Source organism: Scardinius erythrophthalmus (genome assembly GCF_964197995.2).
Source record: "Scardinius erythrophthalmus genome assembly, chromosome: 22".
Classification (NCBI taxonomy): Eukaryota; Metazoa; Chordata; class Actinopteri; order Cypriniformes; family Leuciscidae; genus Scardinius; species Scardinius erythrophthalmus.
The window spans coordinates 18,357,979-18,380,253 of NC_138242.1; positions in this window are offsets into that span (position 1 = coordinate 18,357,979).

The window sequence follows — 22,275 nt, forward strand, 5'->3', positions numbered from 1 at the left end:
TAGTTCAGATATAAACACTGACATCTACAGAAGTGATAAAAATAGAGTAAATCACTTTTTGAAAGTAACTTTTTCAATAAAGATTGTATCGATTACATCGATTACTAGTGATTTAAAAAATTGTATTTCTTATTGAATAATTCATTCAATAATTTGTTTACAAATGCTGATACATCCAGTAATGAAACAAGTGAAGTATTTATGAAAGAATATGAAAGAATTTTGTATCAAAATATCCAAAAACCACTTGCAGTGTTACTGTATATATTTCGTTCAATTGTCAATTACATTATCCTAAATGTTCTCAAGAATTTGTAAATTCAGAGAAATTCACAATTTTAAATAGTGATTGTCCCTTGTCGCCTGTCAATGACGTAATATTGGCGTTATCCCTGGTTTCCGCTTGTACTGCCATAGTAACCATGGCGACAGACGTGGACAACTGCGTAACGTCTAGCGGCACGCTGTTGTTGTTTTGTTCAAACATTATGGACCATGGCATGCAGACTTTGGGACAAAAGGAGAAATAAAACGGGGATCAATATCAGCGTGGCGTTTTCGAGATGCCGAGAGCTCCACGTCCGTGACAAACTTGGACTTGACAGAGCTTCACGACTTGACAGAGACGCCACTCTTGCATGTGCTTTATTACAGTGGTTCTCAAACTTTTTAGCCAGCGACCCCTAAACTAACATCGACGAGAACTCGCGACCCACTACCACAGAATACACAAACAATAAACAACAAAAAAAGTTGTTTTAAATCCACATCCACTTCCTATGGAAGCTTGTTTCCACCACAGAATAAAAAATAAAAAAGGTAATTGCGACTTTATATCATTTATAACTTTATAACTCGCACTGCAAGTTTATATTTCACAATTATGAGAAAACAAGTCAGAATCGCGAGATGTAAACTCGCAATTTTTAGATAAAAAAAAACGCAATTATCTTTTCAAATATTTTCTTACGTGGCGGAAACAAACTTCCATAATATTTACTGTATATAAATTTGGCTTACCCTTCAGTGGGATGGGTGCACTTGTTTTTCGGTGCACAAAAGCGTAATCTGTGGCCTGATGTTGGATACGGCTACTTGCAGATCATCCTCAACATCAAGACGTGATCTGTATTTATTTTTCATGTATGTAACAGCGGAAAAAGTCTGCTCGCACAAATAAGTAGAGCCAAACGGAAGCAGTACATCCATTGCCACACCGGATAACTCTCTGTATTCTTCTGCTACTGCGATCCAAAATTCAGGCAGTGTGGAACTGGAAAATAAAGTTTTTAATGTCCGATCACTGGACAGCTCCAGCAAAGCATCTTCCAGTTTTGTGGGGAGATTAGTCCTAGTTTCAGTGAATGGTTGCCGTATCAAGTCATACAGTTCTGGTTGCGTCTCTTTTGGAAAATACTTATGGAATTGTTCCAAAAGGCCGTGGAGATGACCAGTGATGTGTGTTTTCAGGTTGCCGAGACTCAGTCCATTCTCCTCCAGATGTTCATCCAGCTCAGGAAACATCTCCACATTACCTTGTTCAACTCGCTCAGCCCATCTTTCCAGCTTTTTCACAAATGCATCAATTTTTTCATTCATTGTCAAGATGTTTGTGTTTGGACCTTGTAATGAAAGATTAAGCATGTTAAGCCTTTCGAATATACAGGCCAAATAAGCAAATTTTGATAACCAATCTGGATCTGTCAGGTGGTGCGCGAATTCATATTTAGATTCTTTCAACAACGAGTGCACTTCCTCACGCAGTTCGTAAAGCCGGCCGAGTGCCTTCCCGCGAGATAACCACCGGACTTCGGTATGAAACAGCAGCGCTTCGTGCTGCGAGCCCATCTCGTTGCAAAGGGTGGCTAGCAGTCTACTGGTTACTGGACGTGATTTTATGTGATTTACAATTTTGATTGCACCTTTGAGAACACTGTTAAGCTCACTATCAAGTGCTTTGCTTGCAAGAGACTCACAGTGAATTATGCAGTGCGTAAACTTAACATGAGGAGCCACTTCTAAAACCTTTGCCTTGAGTCCCTTGTTTTTACCTACCATTGCACCTGCACCATCAGTACATACGCTAACACAGTAATCCCATGAAAGTCGCATCTCTTTTAGTCTGGTGTCCAGCTTGTTGAAAATGTCACTGCCGGTACAAGTCCCCTCCAGCACTGAGCAGAAGAGCATTTCCTCATGCATTTTCCCATCAAATGTGTATCTGATGAATGCCAGCAACTGAGAAGAATTAGACACATCGGTAGATTCGTCGACCTGTAATGCATATTTCTTTCCATTTAACCTATTAAACAATTGACTCTTAATGTCTTTTGAAATATCATGAATACGGCGAGCTATCGTGTCATTCGACAAGGGGACAGTCATAAGCTCATTTGCAATTTTCTCACCATGCATGGCCCGACACATAGCCACAGCTGCGGGCTTAATCAAGGTTTCCCCGATCGTGTGTGGCTTTTTGGACTGTGCTATCAGGTATGCCACCTCATAAGATGCCTTCAGAGCATTAGCAGTAATTTGGGTTTGTTGTGCGAGTGTACGTTTTTGAATCTGTAATTCCTTCTCTTTTCTGCGAAAAAAGTCTATAGGTTTTTCAACACAAGCAGGGTGTCTTGTCTCCAAATGTCTCTGCATTTTTCCAGGCTTCATACTTTCATGGGCAAGCACTTCTGAACAGATTACACACTGAGGATGGTCCACATCGTTGACAGTAGAGCAAGTGAATCCGTACTTTATGAATTCTTCTTGATATTTCCGACGTTTCCTACATTGGTCAGAAGGGGTCTTGCTCTTGTGTTTTGTAGAGGTACACGGTTCAGATGATTCAGGCAGACTGTCCACAATTTCCTCAACATTTTTAACCTTGCGAATTACAAATTTATCCATTCTTGCAGTTGCAGTTTCCACGTGCAGTTGCGTGCAGTATTGATAACTAGCGATCAGTCGCCTCACGGTGACGTCATATCTTAGAGTCACGAAATATTATTTAAAACATTTTTTTAAAGCCTTCTAATCACTTCTGTCTTTAGAAATCAAAAAATATTTATTTGTAATCTTAATTTTTTAGTATTGAAAAATATTTTTTGTAATCAGAAAATACAGATTTTTTTCAAACCAACTCGCGACCCCTTGAAATCATTCGGTCGCGGCCCCCAGTTTGAGAACCACTGCTTTATTAGACAGTGAGCAAATGTACATAAAACGAATTAATGATATATCTAGCTCAACATGATGAAATGTTAGAATATGATCAGTATGTTATTCTAATGTTGATATAGCTTACTGCTAGTCTCATACAGCCAACAAACTAACACATAGAATAACATTATAACTTTCAACTCACTCAAATACAGTTTAGGGTTTTTTCCGCACCCATGTTTAACAGGTTAGAGCTTTCACACTGCACGCGGATGCGGTCCGGCGATCCGTTCCAGGAGCGGTGCGTATACAGCAGTGCAGCGACCGTTTCCGCACCGAGTCTATTTTTGCTGTGCTGCAAACGCTGAATTAAAGTGACAACGCATGGTTTGTGGTCAGAATGAACACAGATTTACATGAAAATATAATAATCTAACCATAAATGCATTTAATTAAATAAAATGTAGTAATCTCACCATAAATGTATCATCTTTTTTTACTTTAAGACTGGGGTAAAGCAAGAAAAACTACAATTTACCTCAACAAGGCGATATAATGAACAACACTCTCATTCGTGGAGGTGGAAAAACAAGTTCTTTGTGACATGCAAGATTTACTGTATTTAAATTTAAATGCAAAAGAAAAGGCACGAGAGTCGGCTGTTTTTGTCAATTTTAAGTTTTAATTTAAAATGTTTGCGATTTTAGTATAAGTAGGCTACATGTTTAAATATTTTACCACTTGCTTGAGCAAATTAATATATAAATCTATATAGAAGTAGCACTGAATAATACTTTGTTTAAATTGTGTTTAAACATCTATTAAAGAGTGTATATGTGTACAAAGAGAATCGCAATGCTGACAAAACTTTTTTTAAATAAAAGTTGCTGATAACTTCTGGATTTGAAATACATATAGTGAGTATGTGTTTGTGGTACAGCCGTGGATCAGTTACGCACTGCAAACACATATGTGGAAGCACTATAGTGCGTGCTGCACCGCATACGCACGGCAAACGGAGTATGTGTGAGATGGGCGTGATAGTAGACCAAGTGAAACAGTGCTGCGTTACCTCACAATTTGAATTTGTTACATAAACTGACTAGTTTGAGTATTAATTCAGCACTTGCGGGTAGTTCGGTAGAATGACATGTCCTCAGTCCTTTGTATCCGCGGCACTCGCGTGTGGCGCTGATATCAGTCTCTCATTAGCAATCGCGCCCTGCTTCATACCACAGTGTCATGTTAAAAAACATGAATGTATTCACTCATCCATAAACATTATTAGATCCATCGGCTTGACGACAAGTTCCATGATGCCGCTTTTTCACTGCGTCATCAATCTACACCTTTGTTATTGTATAAAGAGGTAACCCCTACCGGCGAAAAAAAATACATATTGTAGCTTTTATTAAACATTTTAAATAGACTGCAGCAATTAACATTTTGTTAGAAACTCTAGTAAATTACGTGATTTTGTTTGGCTGTCTATTCCAAATCGTGGGAGAACCGTGATGTCAATTTGAAACACACACACACACACACACACAAATCGTGATTTTCAATTCATCCAGAACTCCTCTTAATCAGACTCCTCTTGCAAGGAAGTGTGCAGTAAACAGAAAGAGAGAAAACTTGCCAGTGCCATTTGCTTGGTATGACATAGTTGAAATTATGCCAATTTCTAAAGCTTTAGATCATGCTCCTAAATGACATGAGTCACGAAATAGTGACAGAATCAGTTTGCTGATTTCTATATTGAACCATATGAATTAATTTCATGCTGCACGAGCAAGTGCTCATTAGCAAAACTGACTCATCGTGTCCCTGAAGTCAGCTGATACTTTACAAAAACTGCCACAAATAATGGCCAGGAATACAGCACACTGACATATTGTAAAGCGGCTCCATCATAAATGCATTACAGAGGTAAAACTGTCTGCTTTGCAGTTTATTATAGTATTTCATCAGATTGGATTTCTGAAATCACATAAAAGTTTGAGCTTGTTGTTTTACGCAGTGCTTCAATGGCTAAAATAGATAAATGTAGATTAAAATAACCAATAATTCATCTCATTAGTAATTTTCAGTTAATTCCCTATATTACAATACACATTCTGGATGGGGAGATGTGTGTTACAATGTGTCTGTGTGTATGTATATACAGTATATAAATATATGTGTGTGTAGAGATATGTATGTTCATCCATATTGCTTTCTGTTTTATGTTTATGTTTGTTTATTTATTTGCTCATTTGTTTCCTCTCGTATTATGCATTCTTTTCTTGGTTATAGTCAACAAGCTTATCTGTCTAATACTTGCTTTTTCAACATCTATATTTGTCTATATTTGTTTTTCGCTGTTGTTTTCTTTATGTATTGTATTGTATTGCATTGTTTAAAAAAAAATTCCTATGTTATATTATATCATATAGAGGTAACCTGAAAATGAGCCCAATACCATTAAAAATGCTCCCATGTGGTGTGTCTAGTCTAATTTGCTGAGGTCCACTGCGCTTTCATCCTTTTGTTAGGAGTGTCGCAAGGCGAATAAGAAATGATCTGTCCGCCTAACCTATGGCCGCATGACCAAATGAGCTTTTGAAATATTTAACTGCTGCAAACCTTAAAGGTCCCTCTGCTTTGAAAGAGTAATGTGTAATACTGTGGTTTTCCACAAATGGGTCAGCACAGACTCTGATGGTCTATTTCCAGAACGTCCTTGGTGTGCAAATGTAAAATTACAATGTGATTGAAAAAATTCTAGATAGAGAGTGAAAACATGCTGACGTCGACAGATACGCACCACTCCAATCAATCTCTGTCACGCACCAGCTGTTGTCACTGAGTGCTGGCAATTTCCTACATAAAGGGGTTCAGGAGATGGATTTGTTTTGGACAACAACAGAAATCAACTGCAAGTGTTGGGAGTTAGAAGTACTCAAATTACATGATAACTTTAGTTCCTACATCTGCTAGGTCTCGGGATATATTTGCAGTCAGCGGATTAATGTTTGAATCAGTATAAAGTTTCAGTTAGTTGTTGGTCAAGTGAGTTTCTGTTTTAAATTGCGAATGCAATATAAAAATAGATATTTTAATAAACAAACAAAAAAAGCTGATGTGTTTCAGGAGTGGGAAACATTCATGTGCATTTTGTTTTGTGATTAAATAGCAAAAAAGCAATACATTGAGAGATAGTCTTTTGAGTGCAGCTGACAACTGAAACATTCGAAATAAATTCTAGTGGCACTTAAAATGTAACATATAACTAATGTTTGAAAGCAGGTGTCTATCAGCGGATCCGTTTATATTAGGGATCCTCTGATAGACGCCTGCTTTCAAATCTGTGTAAGCACTAAAGTTTTTCAAACGCTGATCATTGTAGCCAATCATAGATATTTGTTGAGTGTGTGAACACAATGGCCAATAGGCCTTATGCCCAGCTCCACTACTTCCTGAACTTCAGCCAGCTCCTTTGTTTCCTGTCTGTCATTATTGGTCAAACTGATTAATCCAGGTGTGTCTGATTATTGTTACTAAGGTCAGGCACACCTGGATTAATCAGTTTGTCCAATAATTGCAGACAGGAAACAAAGGAGCTGGCTGAAGTTCAGGAAGTAGTGGAGCTGGGCATAAAGCCTATTAGAGACATATATGTTGAGCATGTCAACACAATGGCCAATCAGAGATGTATATGTTGAGCGTGTGAACGCAATGACCAACCAAAGGTGTTTAAGAATTCGTTCAACAGCGCTCAAAATGCTTGAGGGAAACGTCACATTTTTAAAATTTCAGTACCGACTTGCTACCAAAGTCGGTACTTTTGACAACACTATCACACAGACTACATTTATTTGATCAAAAATACAGTAAAACACAGTAATATTGTGCAATATTATTTCAATTTAAAACAACTGTTATATATTTTAAGATATAATTTATTCCTTTGATGGCAAAACTGAATTTGCAGTAGCCATTAGTCCAGTCTTCAGTATCACATGATTCTTTGGAAATGCTGATTTGGTGCTCAAGAAACATTTATTATTAGTAGTATCAATGTTTAAAACAGTTGTGCTGGTTAATACTTTTGTGGAAACCCTGATACTTACTGTCATGAAAACGGTGCAGATTGATTGGTCCTTTACATGCAGTCTGCTAGCAATCACATCATTACCGCATTACACAAGTTGATTTGCCTCCGCTGATCCTGCAGCCAATGAGATTGCTTGCTCAACATTTAAACAGCCTGGTTCATTGTTTGCTGTAAGGTAGTCCTGCAACGTGTCCGAGTTCGTCTGAAACCCTCCACCTCCCCCAGCTCCATCTGCTGTGGTGTTTATGAATGTTGTATTTATGCAGCAGCAGCATATCTTACACGCTCACAGCAGCGTGTCTGTGTATCTACTAGCAGCAAGTCCATACTTGCTCTGCAGCAGCAGAAGCAACAATAATCAACAGCAGCCGTAGCAGATCTAGTCTGCCAAGACCAAATACATTAACATTGCAATATTCAAAAACATGCTAAAACTATCCAGAGAGTTGTCATGATTGAAATATATACTCTATATATACACTATATTGCCGAAAGTTTTGTGACGCATGCCTTTACACGCACATGAACTTTAATGTCATCCCGTTCTTAATCCGTAGGGTTTAAAATGGAGTTGGCTCACCCTTTGCAGCTATAAAATCTTCAACTCTTCTGGGAAGGCTTTCCACAAGGTTCTAGCGGGTTGAGGTCAGGACTTCACAACAAACTCGCTCATCCATGTCTTTATGAACCTTGCTTTGTGCACTGGTGCGCAGTCATGTTGGAAGAGGAAGGACCATCCCCAAACTGTTCCCACAAAGTTGGGAGCATGATATTGTCCAAAATGTCTTGGTATGCTGAAGCATTAAGAGTTTCTTTCAATGGAACCAATGTTGGGCATGTTACTTTAAAAAAGTAATTAGTTATAGTTACTAGTTACTTCTCACAAATAGTAACTAAGTTAGTACATGAATAACATCATTATAAAAGTAACTAATTAAAGGCAGGGTAGGTGGGATTTTTCTAAAAAAAAAAAAACATTCCAAATTTGTTTAAACTGTCTTTATATACCAATACATAATTAAAATGTAAGTACTCTGAAAAAGAAAGTATAAAAATTGAGTGTCTGTAGACCTCTCACGACTGTTGTAAACACAGCTCATTATTTCCATTCACTCCACCCCCTCCCTTCTGGGCTCCTTCCAAAGCATTTATTTACGTTTCTGCTTCTTTCTCGACTGAATATGAGGGGAGGAGGGGCGCCAGGGCGCACTTCCTGTGGCAGGTCCAACGCATTTATTTACCTGAGACGAGTGGAGAGGAAGGAGCGCAGTGCATGCAGTGACATCATGTCAGAATCACATGTAATAAAATACCTAACTTTATCACTATGAATATAAACAAATATGATGGCTTTTAGTACTCACTATCAAGCTAGCATATCGATACTGGTAAAGTTTAAAATATATTTTGTTTGATTCGGTAACGAGCTATATTTAGGCTATAGGTAACGAGCTATAAGGCAAAGCTAGGTTGCATTGATACACGTTTTTCCATTACCATCAGTTACACTGTAATGAAGGTGAATTTCGTGTAAGATTCATAACATATACGGTGTTTTGCATGTAAGAGTTTCCATGATGAAAACATTGTTGACTCTGATGAGGACTAACGTTACACTCCGGTGACAAGTACCGCATCGTCGGTTCTAAAGACAGGTCCACTCCGGGGTCGAGGGCGAAGCAGAGGAGGTCGTTCAAGAGTGCGGGCAGGGTCCGAGGAAGTAGTTTAGCAAAGTAGCAAAGCTGGCATTGGTACTTTTTGCTGCATTTTCTCAGCCATTGTGCCGCAAACTCCTGCTTACTCTGTGTAGTGAGCTGAATATTTCCGGGAACGGTGACATGTGATGAGTGCCAAAGGGCAGCGCACGCAGTGGGGCATGGGCACGAGACATGAAGGCATCTGATTGGTTCTTTACACTCGGACCGAGTGGCAGTGATTGGTCAGAGTTTTTACTGTCCTGCAGCTGCTACAGAGGTCTGATTGTTTTCATTCCTTTTTCTGAACACATAATGTATTGACTACTCTCAGGATGGAAGGACCATTTCACCCAGTATAAAAAAAAGTGTTTCTGAACAGGATTACCTACCCTAGCTTTAACAGGGAAAGTAACTATTGAGTTACTTAAAAAAAAAAAAGAATCAAATATGTCAAATCAACTTGGATGCCCCTAATATTAAATATGTTAAATGAGTGAAATGGACACTAAATAGAATACATTATTATTATAAAACATTGTACACTAATCTACACTAATTTAATTTTGCTGTAGATATCATCATTACGATAGTGGAACAATAAAGCACAATAGATTTTTAATATTTATAGCACAGACCACAAATGGACAACAAATAAGTCTACAAATAAATTATGCTTTTTACGAAATGTACCAGAAATGAATAAATAATAATAAAAAATATACATACATGCAGGTCCTATTGCGGAGAGAGAGCCTACTTGGATGAAAACCGCTTCAGTGAGCTCAATTATAGTAACGCCGCATTTTATTGTCAGTAACAGTAACGGCGTTGTAATTGGGAAACAGTTTGATTACTCGTTACTGAAAAAAATAACAGCATTAGTAAGGCTGTTTTTTTATAACCCCGTTATTCCCATCACTGACTGGAACTAAGGAGCCAAGCTCAACCCCTGAAAAACAACCCAACCCCTGAAAAACAACCCCACACCAAAATCCCCCCTCCACCAAACTTTACACTTGGCACAATGCAGTCAGGCAAGTACTGTTCTCCTGGCAACCGCCAAACACAGACTCGTCCACCGGATTGCCAGACAGAGAAGCGTGATTCGTCACTCCAGAGAACATGTCTCCAGTGCTCTAGAGTCCAGTGGCGGCATGCTTTACACCACTGCATCCGACGCTTTGCATTACACTTGGTGATGTAAGGTTGGATGCTGCTCGGCCATGGAATCCCATTCCAGGAAGCTCTCTTTGCAATGTTCTTGAGCTAATCTGAAGGACACACAAAGTTTGGAGGTCTGTAGCTAGTGACTCTGCAGAAAGTTTGCGACTGAGGCGCACAGAGACCCTGCTCTGTGATTTTATGTGGCCTACCACTTTGTGGCTGAGTTGCTGTTGTTCCCAATTGCTTGCATTTTTTTATAATATCACTAACAGTTGACCGTGGAATATTTAGTAGTGAGGAAAGTTCACGAATGGACTTACTGCACAGGTGGCAACCGATCACGGTACCACGCTTGAATTCACTGAGCTCTTGAGAGCGACTCATTCTTTCACAAATGTTTGCAGAAGCAGTCTGCATGCGGTGCTTGATTTTATACAACTGTGGCCATGGAAGTGATTGGAACACTTGAATTCAATGATTTGGATAGGTGTCCCAATACTTTTGGCAATATAGGGTATATATATAGAAAATTATCTTCCTGATTTTAGTGAAATGTCATTCTGTCTATGAAGTGCATTAAAGTGCAACTAAATTTTGTCAGGAAATACTGCATTTTGTTAGCCTGGCTAACGTCAGACCTCTTCTCATTGAGACGTGGTCTGGGAACCGCATGTTCATTTTCTCGTAATTGAGGTGTGGTTTACGAATGCCCAGAGCCGTTTATTGGGCGCTACGAATGTCTATTAAATGCGCCTGTACGTAGCTCATAGCCAGTCATTTCAATTATACCAGATGACGTATGTAGAGCGACAGAAATTCGACGAGGAAGAAGACGAAATAAACTTGCGTTCTAAACTACTTAGAACACTACCTAAGGCTGCATCGAAAGGTAAATTCGCGTCTGCTGCCATGTTGGATCCATAGATATAAACAAACTGCTTCGATGTGTCGAATAGACGTCGTCATCGTCTTGCTGCTCCCTCCCCGTTCTGTGATTGGTTCCCTTTTTGAGGGGAAAATCTGGTCCATGGTGTCCAAGCTGCCTAGCAGTGTGAATAAAATCGCGCTGCGCGCAAGGCAGCATGGGGAAACCCAGGCTAGCATTTTGTTACATAATTCATTTAGTCCACAAAATCAATATTCACCTACTGGGTCACTCTGTATGTGCTGATGGCCCTAGTTTTCTTGGACAGTCTCAAACCTGACTTTGGAGGCCCTTGACAGTTTGAGCTCCTGGGCCATCAGATTCAAATTCCAGTCCTGACAGAAGTACTACTGTATGTAGTGTACTTTCTTACATAAAACTTTGCCTTGTGGTTTGCTTGTTCAGGATGGAAAAGTTTGTTGTCTTTTTAGTTTTGAAAGTGAATTAATTTTCTCAGAGTTTCACACAAATAATCTCTGAGCACCTTGGTTTGTGAGGACTGAGACAAGGAGAGAGAGGTAGATGTGTGATAAGGAGTTTCTATTCTATTCCCCCTGCTCAGCCACCCTTATGACTTATTACAAAAGATACTGACAGCCTTCCTGATGTGTTGCATCTATCATGAACCTCCACTCTCACAGCCCACTATAATTTGGATGCCGGTGATGGCTATATTTAGTCCATTCAATGTCAGTTAAGGACAGCGGCATATCTACACTGTAAGCATAATGGAAAAGTGGCTGATGTACACTGAACCCTCTCGCTAGTCTCACTGCATCTTCAGTTTAGAAATATAGCATGAATCATGATGCTGACCTCTATAGAGAAAGTTAGTTTTATTAGGTTGTGTATGTTTTGCATTTATTTGTAAATATAGTGTGATTTGTGTGAGATCTCTTAAGAATAAAAAGAAAAATGAACGTTTTGTTTGCCAATGTTTGTAGGGTATTTTTACAGTAATTTTGTTAGATTTAGTATTTGAAGGTGCGCTTTTCTGATTGAAAAAGTATAATTATAATTTACAGATATTTAAATAGAATTGATATTTTCCCCTTTTTAATGCATAGAACATTTATGACTACCAACTGAGCCTTTGTGGAGGAATGAAGATGACAAATAGCCAATTTCACATGACAGAACTCAATTGCATTTTGCTGAAAATGACTCTAAAAGAGCCTTTCTACTGGCTCTTAATCCAAGTGATGCATTTGATGGCCGTAAATGAGAAGATGACAGTAGATATGAGGATGGCACAAGTTAATGTGTGTTCTTTTGTTGTGATATGTCATGTTTGACAATTTAGATATATCCAAAGAGGAGGTGTGTTCCGGCGCAAACGTTCCTTCATGCTATTTTGCAGGTTTAGAAACCAATTCCGCCACTGACTAGGAAAAACCTAGTCTAAAGTCAGTGGCGCATTGCGCATGTTATTCATATGCTATTTTAAGGGCGCATGCTTGGACATAATCAATGTATCGTGTGCACAACGCGCATACACTTTGCTTATCTCATCTACACACAGACGCAGCAGTTCTCATTTTTAGAAAACCATACATTATTACAAGGAAAAATATTAACACACGAGGGAAATCATTGTTGTGTCCATGAAGATGTGAAAAAATAGGCATAAATCTAGCTTATACATTTACCCAAATTATTATACGCCTGTTTAACCGAAGCTAATGTGGGTAGGTTTCTCCCATCCCCAATGTAACTTCTCTGTCTTTTACGGCCCTGACGAGAACGTCGGTCTCCTCGGCTGTGAACCGCTCCTGGCGTGCACCTGCCAAATCCGCCGTTATAATAGCAATCCGCCATGGAACGAGCACGCCTGCTCTTAAAGGGAATGTGAGATGTCGCTCTGATTGGTTTATTTCACGTTACGTCCAAGCTAGGGATGCAAATTAGCGATTAATTCATTAATCATTAGTTGATTGACCTTATCGATCGATTAACGATTAATTGATAAGCGGCTATTTTCCTGAGAATGTAAATTTCTCACGGTATCAATAGTGTCTTTAACATAAAAAGCTAAATATTGCTTATACTGAATAAAAATGCATGTTATATTGCTCAACTGATGTTTTATTGTAACAGTTGGGATACGGTACAGATAATGGAATTTATGTAGTTTAACAAAATAAATTATGCACAGAAAATTAAAATACATAATTTTTTTTTAAAAATAATTGTAAAAAAAAATTGCATCACAATAAGTGTATTGTGATTGTCACTAACATTTTAGTAACTAAACTGAATTTTATTAGGTTTAGTGACAACATGTTACAATGTTTACATGGTACAATTTCTGGTAAGCTACGCTTTTTTATTATTTCAATTCAATTACCGGTATTGTGATTTTATTTAATATTGACTCGTTTGGATAAATATTAGGTAGGCTACACAAGATAGACATTAATTTTTCTCAAGAAAAAAAAAAACAACTCACCTAATGCTGTAAACATACAGAAAGCCCTATCAGCTGGTAGTAGGCTATTATTTAAGGTTAAAAATAATTAAATATGATGCGTTTTTTATTATAATAACTTTATTTAATGATACAAGTAAAAATATAATAAATATGTAATATAGAACACATATTTAGCAAAATACTCTCTATAGCTATTTCTTTTCTTGCCAACTACGTGCTATAGCCTATATTATGTTCATTAAATGGCTTTCCTGAGGTAAATGTGAGATAATTGTTCTCCAGCTATGTTATTGACCTATTCACGCTGATGAAAAACACTGATTGATCGATATTATGTATGAGAAATATACATTTCGGTAAGTTGTACTGTATCTTTCAACAGTGTTCGTGTTATTTTTTTACTATTAGCTAGTAGCGTTTGAGATGATCGGTTCACGTGCGCTATGGGATCTGTCACATAACATTTACAAGCGCCAAAACGGTATTTATTGTTTGAATTTCGTAATAAAATTGACAGAATCTGAGAGCTGAGTTTTTATATATCATAGCTAACCTGGGGTGCGTTTCCCGAAAGCATCGTTGGCCAACTATGGTCGCAAGTTCCGTCGTTACCAATAGAGTTCAGTGGACATTGCGATGAACTTGCGACCATAGTTGGCCAACGATGCTTTCGGGAAACGCACCCCGCCTCTGTCTAGCTTCGCGATTTTTCTGTGCATGAGATAATGGATGTGTGGTGTGATGCGTGAGGGCTGGCAGCTCTGTTTCTGAAATGCTCCCACATTCCCCTCCGTTTTGACCGCCTCATGTTTGGTTTCTTTTTTGCCGCCTCAAGTTTGTGTCGGGTCTCTCGCCGCCCGCGAGAATCTCGTGCACGTTCGCAATGTTCAATTAACCGACAATAATTTTATTTAATCGAGTAAATTCTTGTCGACAATTAATCGATAATCGATTAACCGTTTACATCCCTAGTCCAAGCCACACCTATGAATAATGAAGCTACTTCAGACCAACCCATTTTAGATTTGTGTCAGGCACAAGAGTAATTTATCCCGCCGGTATAATAGCAATAGCGCCAAGACCCACCCACAAAGTTACTTGCATTTCGCGCTTGATACTTGCATTTCAGATCATTAAAATAGGGCCCATGGGGTTATGGTTTAAAGGGATCATTCTGTCATTTACTCACCATTGTGTCATTCCAAACCTGTATAACTTTCTCTCTTCTTAAGAAAAAGAAGATATTTTAAAGAATGTTGGTAGCCAAACAGTTTTGGTTATCACTGAATTCCATTGTACAGTATGAACAAAAAAACACTGAGATGTTTCTCTAAATATTTTCTTTCAGAAAGACTTTTCCTTTAAGATCGCTGTTACAAACTTACTGGCTTTTACACAGGCACAAAAGCACAAGCATTTTAGATAAATAATTCTTATGCAAGTCGTGTAACAGCTTTAGTTGTGAGAGATTTTACCCATTTATTGGAGCATTACATTAGTTGTACTTTTTTTCTTAAAAGACAGTCTTAGCCTTTGCTTCTCAGCAGGTGGTTTTATACATCGCAGGAGATGCAGGGAACTTAAAGAGTTGTGTCTGTCTTGTCAGCTCTTTCTCCTTATGTTGGTTGCTTTCTGCTGTGTTTCCTTGCTCTTATAAGGTCGAGCTATTTGTAGCATCCTTATTTTCTGTTCGTCCAGTGTTAAGAATATCTTACTTTCTTTTGTTAGGTTTAGGTTTTGTTACCTGTCCTCATGATGAAGCAGCGAATCATTTTAATTGGACATCATCAGTGTACTCATAGAAGAATGTATTTAATGTAGCATGCATAATGTCCAATTCACTATGGCCTCATCTTTTTGTGTGATCAACCTTAAACTATTATACCTTTGCTTCAGACATTTCCACCACATTTGCACGGGTGAGTTCAGTGATGTAATAAATTGAGGCTTATCTTATGTATATTTTACATTACATTACACTAAGAAATATCACATCATCAAAAGAGTGAACAAACGTTATTCTCAAAGTAAGGAATGCCTTATTTGATAGGCCTATTTTCAGTTAGAAAAAGATGACCTTTATTGTAAGCACAAGTCTTTATGCTGTTGCATATCTTGTTGCTTAGCGACCAAACTTGACTGACATAGGTTGAGGTTTTCTTTAAACATTGTTAAGTATCATTGTGCAAAATGCAACAAGCATTATCATGACAAAGTTAATGCCTGTGTCATGTAAAATATAGGGGGACATTTTTAAAGGTGATAATTAGCTTGAAAAGAAAGAACCTCAAGATCATTTTAAGATAAGACACATATAAAATACCATTAGATTGATTCTGTGTCATTAGTGTGTAGTATTTGGGCTCACACAAACTGTATTTGGTAGTTTCTCACTGTGGGCTTCAGAATCTAGTGGGTCTCACATGTGGGACCAAATTAAAATTGTGAGTTTTGGTCACATGTTGGTGAATCTAGATTACTATTTTGTTTACAGGGCACCAGCCAAAGAGTTAAGGCCCGTTCACACCAAGGACGATAACTATAAAGATAACGATAAAGATATAATTCTAAAAATCGTTCTCCATATTAAAGAATAACAGAGTTCACACCACAACTATAACGATAAAGATATGAGGAACGATATCGTTGGGATCACTTTCAGAACGATTTTTTTCCAGCTGTCGAATGATAAAACACTGACAGCCAATCAGAATCCATTCTAATTTAAAGGTCTCGCGCATTTAAAATGGATCTGGATCATCCGGGCGCGCGCGTGCTTAGAATAAAAAGACCGCAATCGGTCGTTGGTGTGGACGCATATATAGTTATCTTTATCGTTATCTTTATAGTTATCGTGCTTGGTGTGAACGGGCCTTTACACCTTGACAGTAAAGTGCAATCTGGGAAGATAGATAAATAACGTTCCGGTTACCAACATAACCTTGGTTCTCTGAAATAACGGGAACGAGCATGGCATCAGTTTTTGATGCTTATGGGAAAAACTCTGTTCTCAGAATACTGAAGCATGATTGGTTCACGTCTGTACACCTGCACAGACAAATGGCTTTTCAGTCTGCCAAAACAGCCTATTTAAGTCGCGCTGAAAGCCATTTTCGTCAGAATGTTTCGACTGAGGAGCGGCAGCAGCGTCCTCGTTATTTCTGGGAACAAAGGTTACATTAGTAACCATAACATTCCCTTTTAATACGGTTCACTTGCATGAAGCCGTCCTGTGATGCTGTAGCCTAGAGGCTCTTGATGACAAGGGCCCCAAAGCAGGCTACCAGAGATATGGACCTAAAATATGTCAGATAAAACTCCCTAGAAAAAGCCCCCTAGGGTGCTGACCAGCTAGGCAGACAAAATTCGTGCCTGAAGGTCAAGAACGTTATAGAACCTGGCAAAGGTGGACAGCGAGGACCAACCTGCCACCACACAGATCACTCCGCTAGACCAAGCCCTTTCTCCTGGTGGAGTGGGCCCTCACTCCAATAGGGCACTGCAAGTCCAAGGACTTGTAAGCTATCCAGTGGGATAGTCTCTGCTTCGTTTCTGGCAGCCCCTTAGAGTGGCCTCCAAAGCATACTGCTCTGACTGCCTGAACTGGCTAGAGGTTTCCATCCATCTCAGGGAAGAGAGGGCCACATCCACACATTCCGTGAAGGTACATAGAGCTAGGGACAGTCCGAATGGTAGGACTGTGGGTTGGTAAGCTACCCTTTCGAACGGGAATCTCAAGAACGGCCTGAGAATGCATCCTTCAGATCCACTGATAAAAACCAATCCACTGGGCAGATCTGTGAGAGGATGTGTTTTAAAGGGTCTGCGAGCGAATTGGAGCAAGTAACCCCATTTGATTATGTCTAAAACCCAATTTGACATGACGGGAATGGCTTTCCAAGACTGGCTCCAGGGCGGCTTGGGTTGAAGAGACCGCTGCTCTGTGGTAGGGGGTTGATGCTTACAGTAGGATAATGCGGAGGAGAAATGCTCTTTTTGTGAAGGTGTTTGCTTTTTATTTGACTCGCTGTAACAGCGTAAATAGGTCTGAGCACACATACCACTGGTGGGTCAGACCCAGTACCGACAGTAAACAAAACATCTCCAATACCTGGAACTGAACAGGGGTTGGGAACCTGCTTTGGATAACGCTTTAGGAGCGGTCAGGCCTCTGCAGGACTTAGCCTTCTCCTCGTGCCATAGAAATCAAGGCTGCTTGGGTGGCTCAGGGTCCAGCACTAGGGGTCCCTGGCGCTTTAGAAACGGGTAGCACTTCGCTGGATGGAAGCGCTGCTTTTCCACTAGGCTTCTGCCTTTTGCTGGGGCTGAGCAGGAAATGGTGCATCGCTTGCAATGTCTTCTGTGCCACTGTGAAGTGCTCAGTGAAGCCATCCACTGCAGAACCAAATAAGCCAGAGGGAGAGACATGGGAGTCCAGGAGGGCTGTCTTGTCAGCATCCTTGATCTCCGTTAAGTTTAACTAAAGGTGGTGCTCGAGGACCACCAAATTGGCCATAGCACAACCAATCACTTGGGCCGTAGACTTGGTGGCGCGCAGTGCGAGGTTGGTCAGCTCGTTGAAGGCCACCAGGTCAGCATCGCTCTCGGAGAAGTTTGGCCTGGTAAACTTGGAGGACTGCTATTGTGTAAAGGGTGGAACCAGCCTGGACGCTCGCGGTGTATGCTGTGGCCGAGAGCACAGATGTCGCTCTGCACAGCTTTAGTCTTCCAACCCAGGGCCATGGGTGGGTAGAGATGTGCAGCGATGGCCTCTTCCAAGGGGGGAAGTTTGGTGTAGCCATTTGCTTCCTCGCCGTCAAACTTGGTGTGGCCAACTGAAGAGAAATAATGGATGCATGCTGAATATGCGCTATGATTTCATCAGTTCTTCGTGGACTTCCGGCTGCGGATGGGCTCTTCTGGAGCCGACCATTCTAAGCCTAACTCCTTAATGGCGTTGGTAAGGATGCAAATGTGCTCTGAGTCCTGCCGAGGCCTGAGTCCGCCTCTTTAGGCGGCGAGTGGGTGGAGTCATCGCCGGAGTTCGCCCAGTCCTCTGCTTCAGATGCAGCCAGAGACATTGTGTCGTCAAAATCCTCCTCTGAGCTGCCAAATGAAACCATACCGCTCGCACCAGAGGAGGGGCAGTGGTCATCGTGGGTGAAGAGCACATGGGATTCAGCACACTATGGGGAGAGCGAGGCATGCAGGCGCTGGGCTGAGGTGAGCTCGCTACAGCCCTGTTGCTCCGCCCCGTGACTCCGCTGTTTCTTCTGTCTCTGTTCTTGAGGGGAAGAAAACGGGAGAGCGTGCAAGGCAGGATCGCTCTCTTTAAAGAAAGCGATCCATGAGCGCAGCAGTGCGAGACTCATGCTTGCAGGATTGGAATGATTTTGTCATCTGACCAATTTGAATGGTGGGGGTTTAAAAGCCATCCTGCTTGCCTGCTGTTCATGACAAGTGGATAATCTGAGGAAAAAAATGTTCTTTGAAAAAATCTCAGCAGATAGCTTTCTGGCTGAAGGTCAAAAAACTGTTTAACGAAAGAAAAAGGAAATCATCTGTTCATTGTGCTACTGACATCAAGCCACATTTTACACACACACAAAAAAGAAAAAAACATCTTTAAGTGATGTTGAGCCATTGGGCATTACCATTAGAATGCACTTATGGAAGGTTAATGGTGTCATCCATAGAAAGGCAGCATCATAAAGTCACTGTATTACTATCTAACATTCAATCCTATAGATGTTCATCAAGCTTTCAGTGCCAGCCTCTACTGGAGCACAGAGCATAACCCTATATGGCCCTTATTCTTATTGATTATTAATCAGTGTCTCAAAGACAGCCTGGTCTCGCACCCCAGTGTGTGACTGGTGAAGATCCAGACGTCTTGACATTTGAAATGCCAGTGGATGAGTTGGAAAGAACAGTGAGGCAAAGATGTAAGTGTAAAAGGCTTTCCCTCCTTTTGTTTTTCCTCAAAGGAAACCCATAATGGTGGTTTATTCTGCATTTGCTCAATTTTCCTCCCTGTTTTTGTCTGATATTTTCCATTTCCTCCTGAAAATGCCTATTTGCAGAGTAGCGAAAAAACAAACAAACACAAAAGGAGGAACAGTTTATTACTTTGAGATTCTGAGAAACAAACAACAGAGACATAATCATAATAAAATGAATGAATCACTCAGTCACTCAATAAAATAAAAACTTATTGGAATAAAAATAAATTACCTGCGGACTACCTGACTGACTTTGTTTTTACATCACAGGGACATTGAGGATGAGTGGAGGATGATGTCTGATAAAATTTTATGATGAGGATGGATGGAAGCATGAATGGATGGAGGTATGTTTGCTAAAGTGTGTTGCCCTTTAATGTACAGATCAAGGATTTCTTGAAAGATTAGACAAGTAATCTTGAGTTTATAATTTAATTAATGTTAAATGTAAAAAAAAAAAAAGGTGTATTGTTAGATTATTGAAAATAAATTGGTAAATGCTTAACAGGACAGGCCAAAGTATTCAAAATCAGTTGAAGACTTATTAGGGTAAGTGCATTTAATATATATATACAGATTTATTTCATGTTTCAAAGTTTGTTTTTTCAGAAAATGCCTCTTTTATTGATTTTTTGTTAATAGTTTTGTCACTCATCAACAACAGTCCTGGATAATGTAAAATAAATGTAAACGTTTTAAGTTAACACAAAAAATAAATTATATATTATTCATGCCTTTGCCCATTTAAATCACTTCATAAATAACCAGCTGTCACATGTTTCACATAATATCATGTATTAATTAAAACATACATATCTGAATCTTAAAACATCACTGCTTAGTGCATTTCCATGGAAACAGCTCTACTGTAGACCAGAAAAAATTCAGACTGGATTTGTGACAAGGTTCTCTGTAGATGCCTGGATTTCTTCCATTATAAGTACTTAAGAGTGCTTTGTGTTGATTAGTGAAAATGAGAAAAAGTACACTGGGAATGAATACTTTTTATGGGTACCACATTATTTTCTTTAAAGCACAATTAAAGTGGATTGAAGCCTTTGAATAGCCTAATGTAGCCTATTACAGCATATTCACACACACGGCCTAGGTTTTCAAAAAAAAAAACACACACTTTTACTTTTCCTATGCTATAATTTAATACAACTGCTATATTCCATAAATCATGTTTCTAATAATTAAAACATATCTGAAATATGAGATAAGTGCTACATCATCTTGAAGGACCCACTTCCAGAGGAAGACACAGTCCTGAGGTAGTGATTATGGTCACATGTTACTCTTTTCTTATTGCCTGGTGGTGTAAAACAGCATTCATGCTATATGCTTTCAAATGTTTGCTTGCTTTAACCAAAAAATAACCAATTAAATACATAAACTCAAGGACTTAAACCAAAGTTCAGTACATGCAATGTCAGAGGGTAAAACTTAATTGAATCTGCTTTTTCACTAAATGCATTGCAGAGCCAATTATTTATTGCTTTGTAAGGCAAGGCAAGTTTATTTATATAGCACATTTCATACACAATGGAAATTCAAAGTAAAACAATCACAACATATGCATAAGAAATACAAATATCATGCATAAGAAATAAAAATAGCAATCATATTTAACTAAATACTATTCCTGACCTGAATCACTAAATTCAGGGCCCTGTCTGAATGGAAGAGTCAGAGAGCTTTGAATTCGTAGGTTCTCTAATCAAGGAGAAAACCAAGTCTGCAGATATGCTTGGTGTCAAAGATATAGCCCTCATAAATAGCACACTAGTGTTCTCATTTATGCATCTCTTTTTGACAGACACAGATTTAGCTTCAGTGTCAGGAGAGATCAATATATATAAAAAAAATACAGAAATTATCAGATAGTGCTACATCCTTAAAGCTACAATCTGTAATTTCTTCGCCTCAAGGGGTTGCTAACCTCGTACAATAACAAAGGCGTAGACTGATGATGCAGTAAATGAGCGTGGAATCATGGAATTTGTCGTCATGCCAATGGATCTAACATTAATAATGTTTAAAGGGAAATAATGTTTATGGATGAGTGAATACATTCATGTTTTTTAACATGACTCTGTGGTATGACGCAGGGCGTGATTGCTAATGAGAGACCGATATCAGAGCCACACGCGAATCCTGCGGATATAAAGGAATGAGGACATTTCATTCTACCGAACTACCCGGAAGTGCTGAATTAATACTCAAACTGGTCAGTTTATTTAACAAATTTAACTTGTGAGGTAACGCAGCACTGTTTCACTTGGTCTAACGTACATCATACTAAACTGTATTTGAGTGAGTTGAAAGTTATAATGTTATTCTATGTGTTAGTTTGTTGGCTGTATGAGACTAGCAGTAAGCTATAGCAACATTAGAATAACATACTGATCATATTCTAACATTTCATCATGTTGAGCTATATAACACTGATTTGTTTTATCTACATTTGTTCACCTGTCTAATAAAGCACATGCAAGAGTGGCGTCTCTGTCAAGTCGTGAAGCTCTGTCAAGTCCAAGTTTGTCACGGACGTGGAGCTCTCGGCATCTCGAAAACGCCACGCCGATATTGATCCTCGTGTTATTTCTCCTTTAGTCCCAAAGTCTGCTTGCCGTAGTCCATAATGTTTGAACGAAACAACAACAGCGTGCCGCTAGACGTTACGCAGTTGTCCACGTCTGTCGCCATGGTTACTATGGCAGTACAAGCGGAAACCAGGGATAACGCAGATATTACGTCATTGACAGGCGACAAGGGACAATCACTATTTAAAATTGTGAATT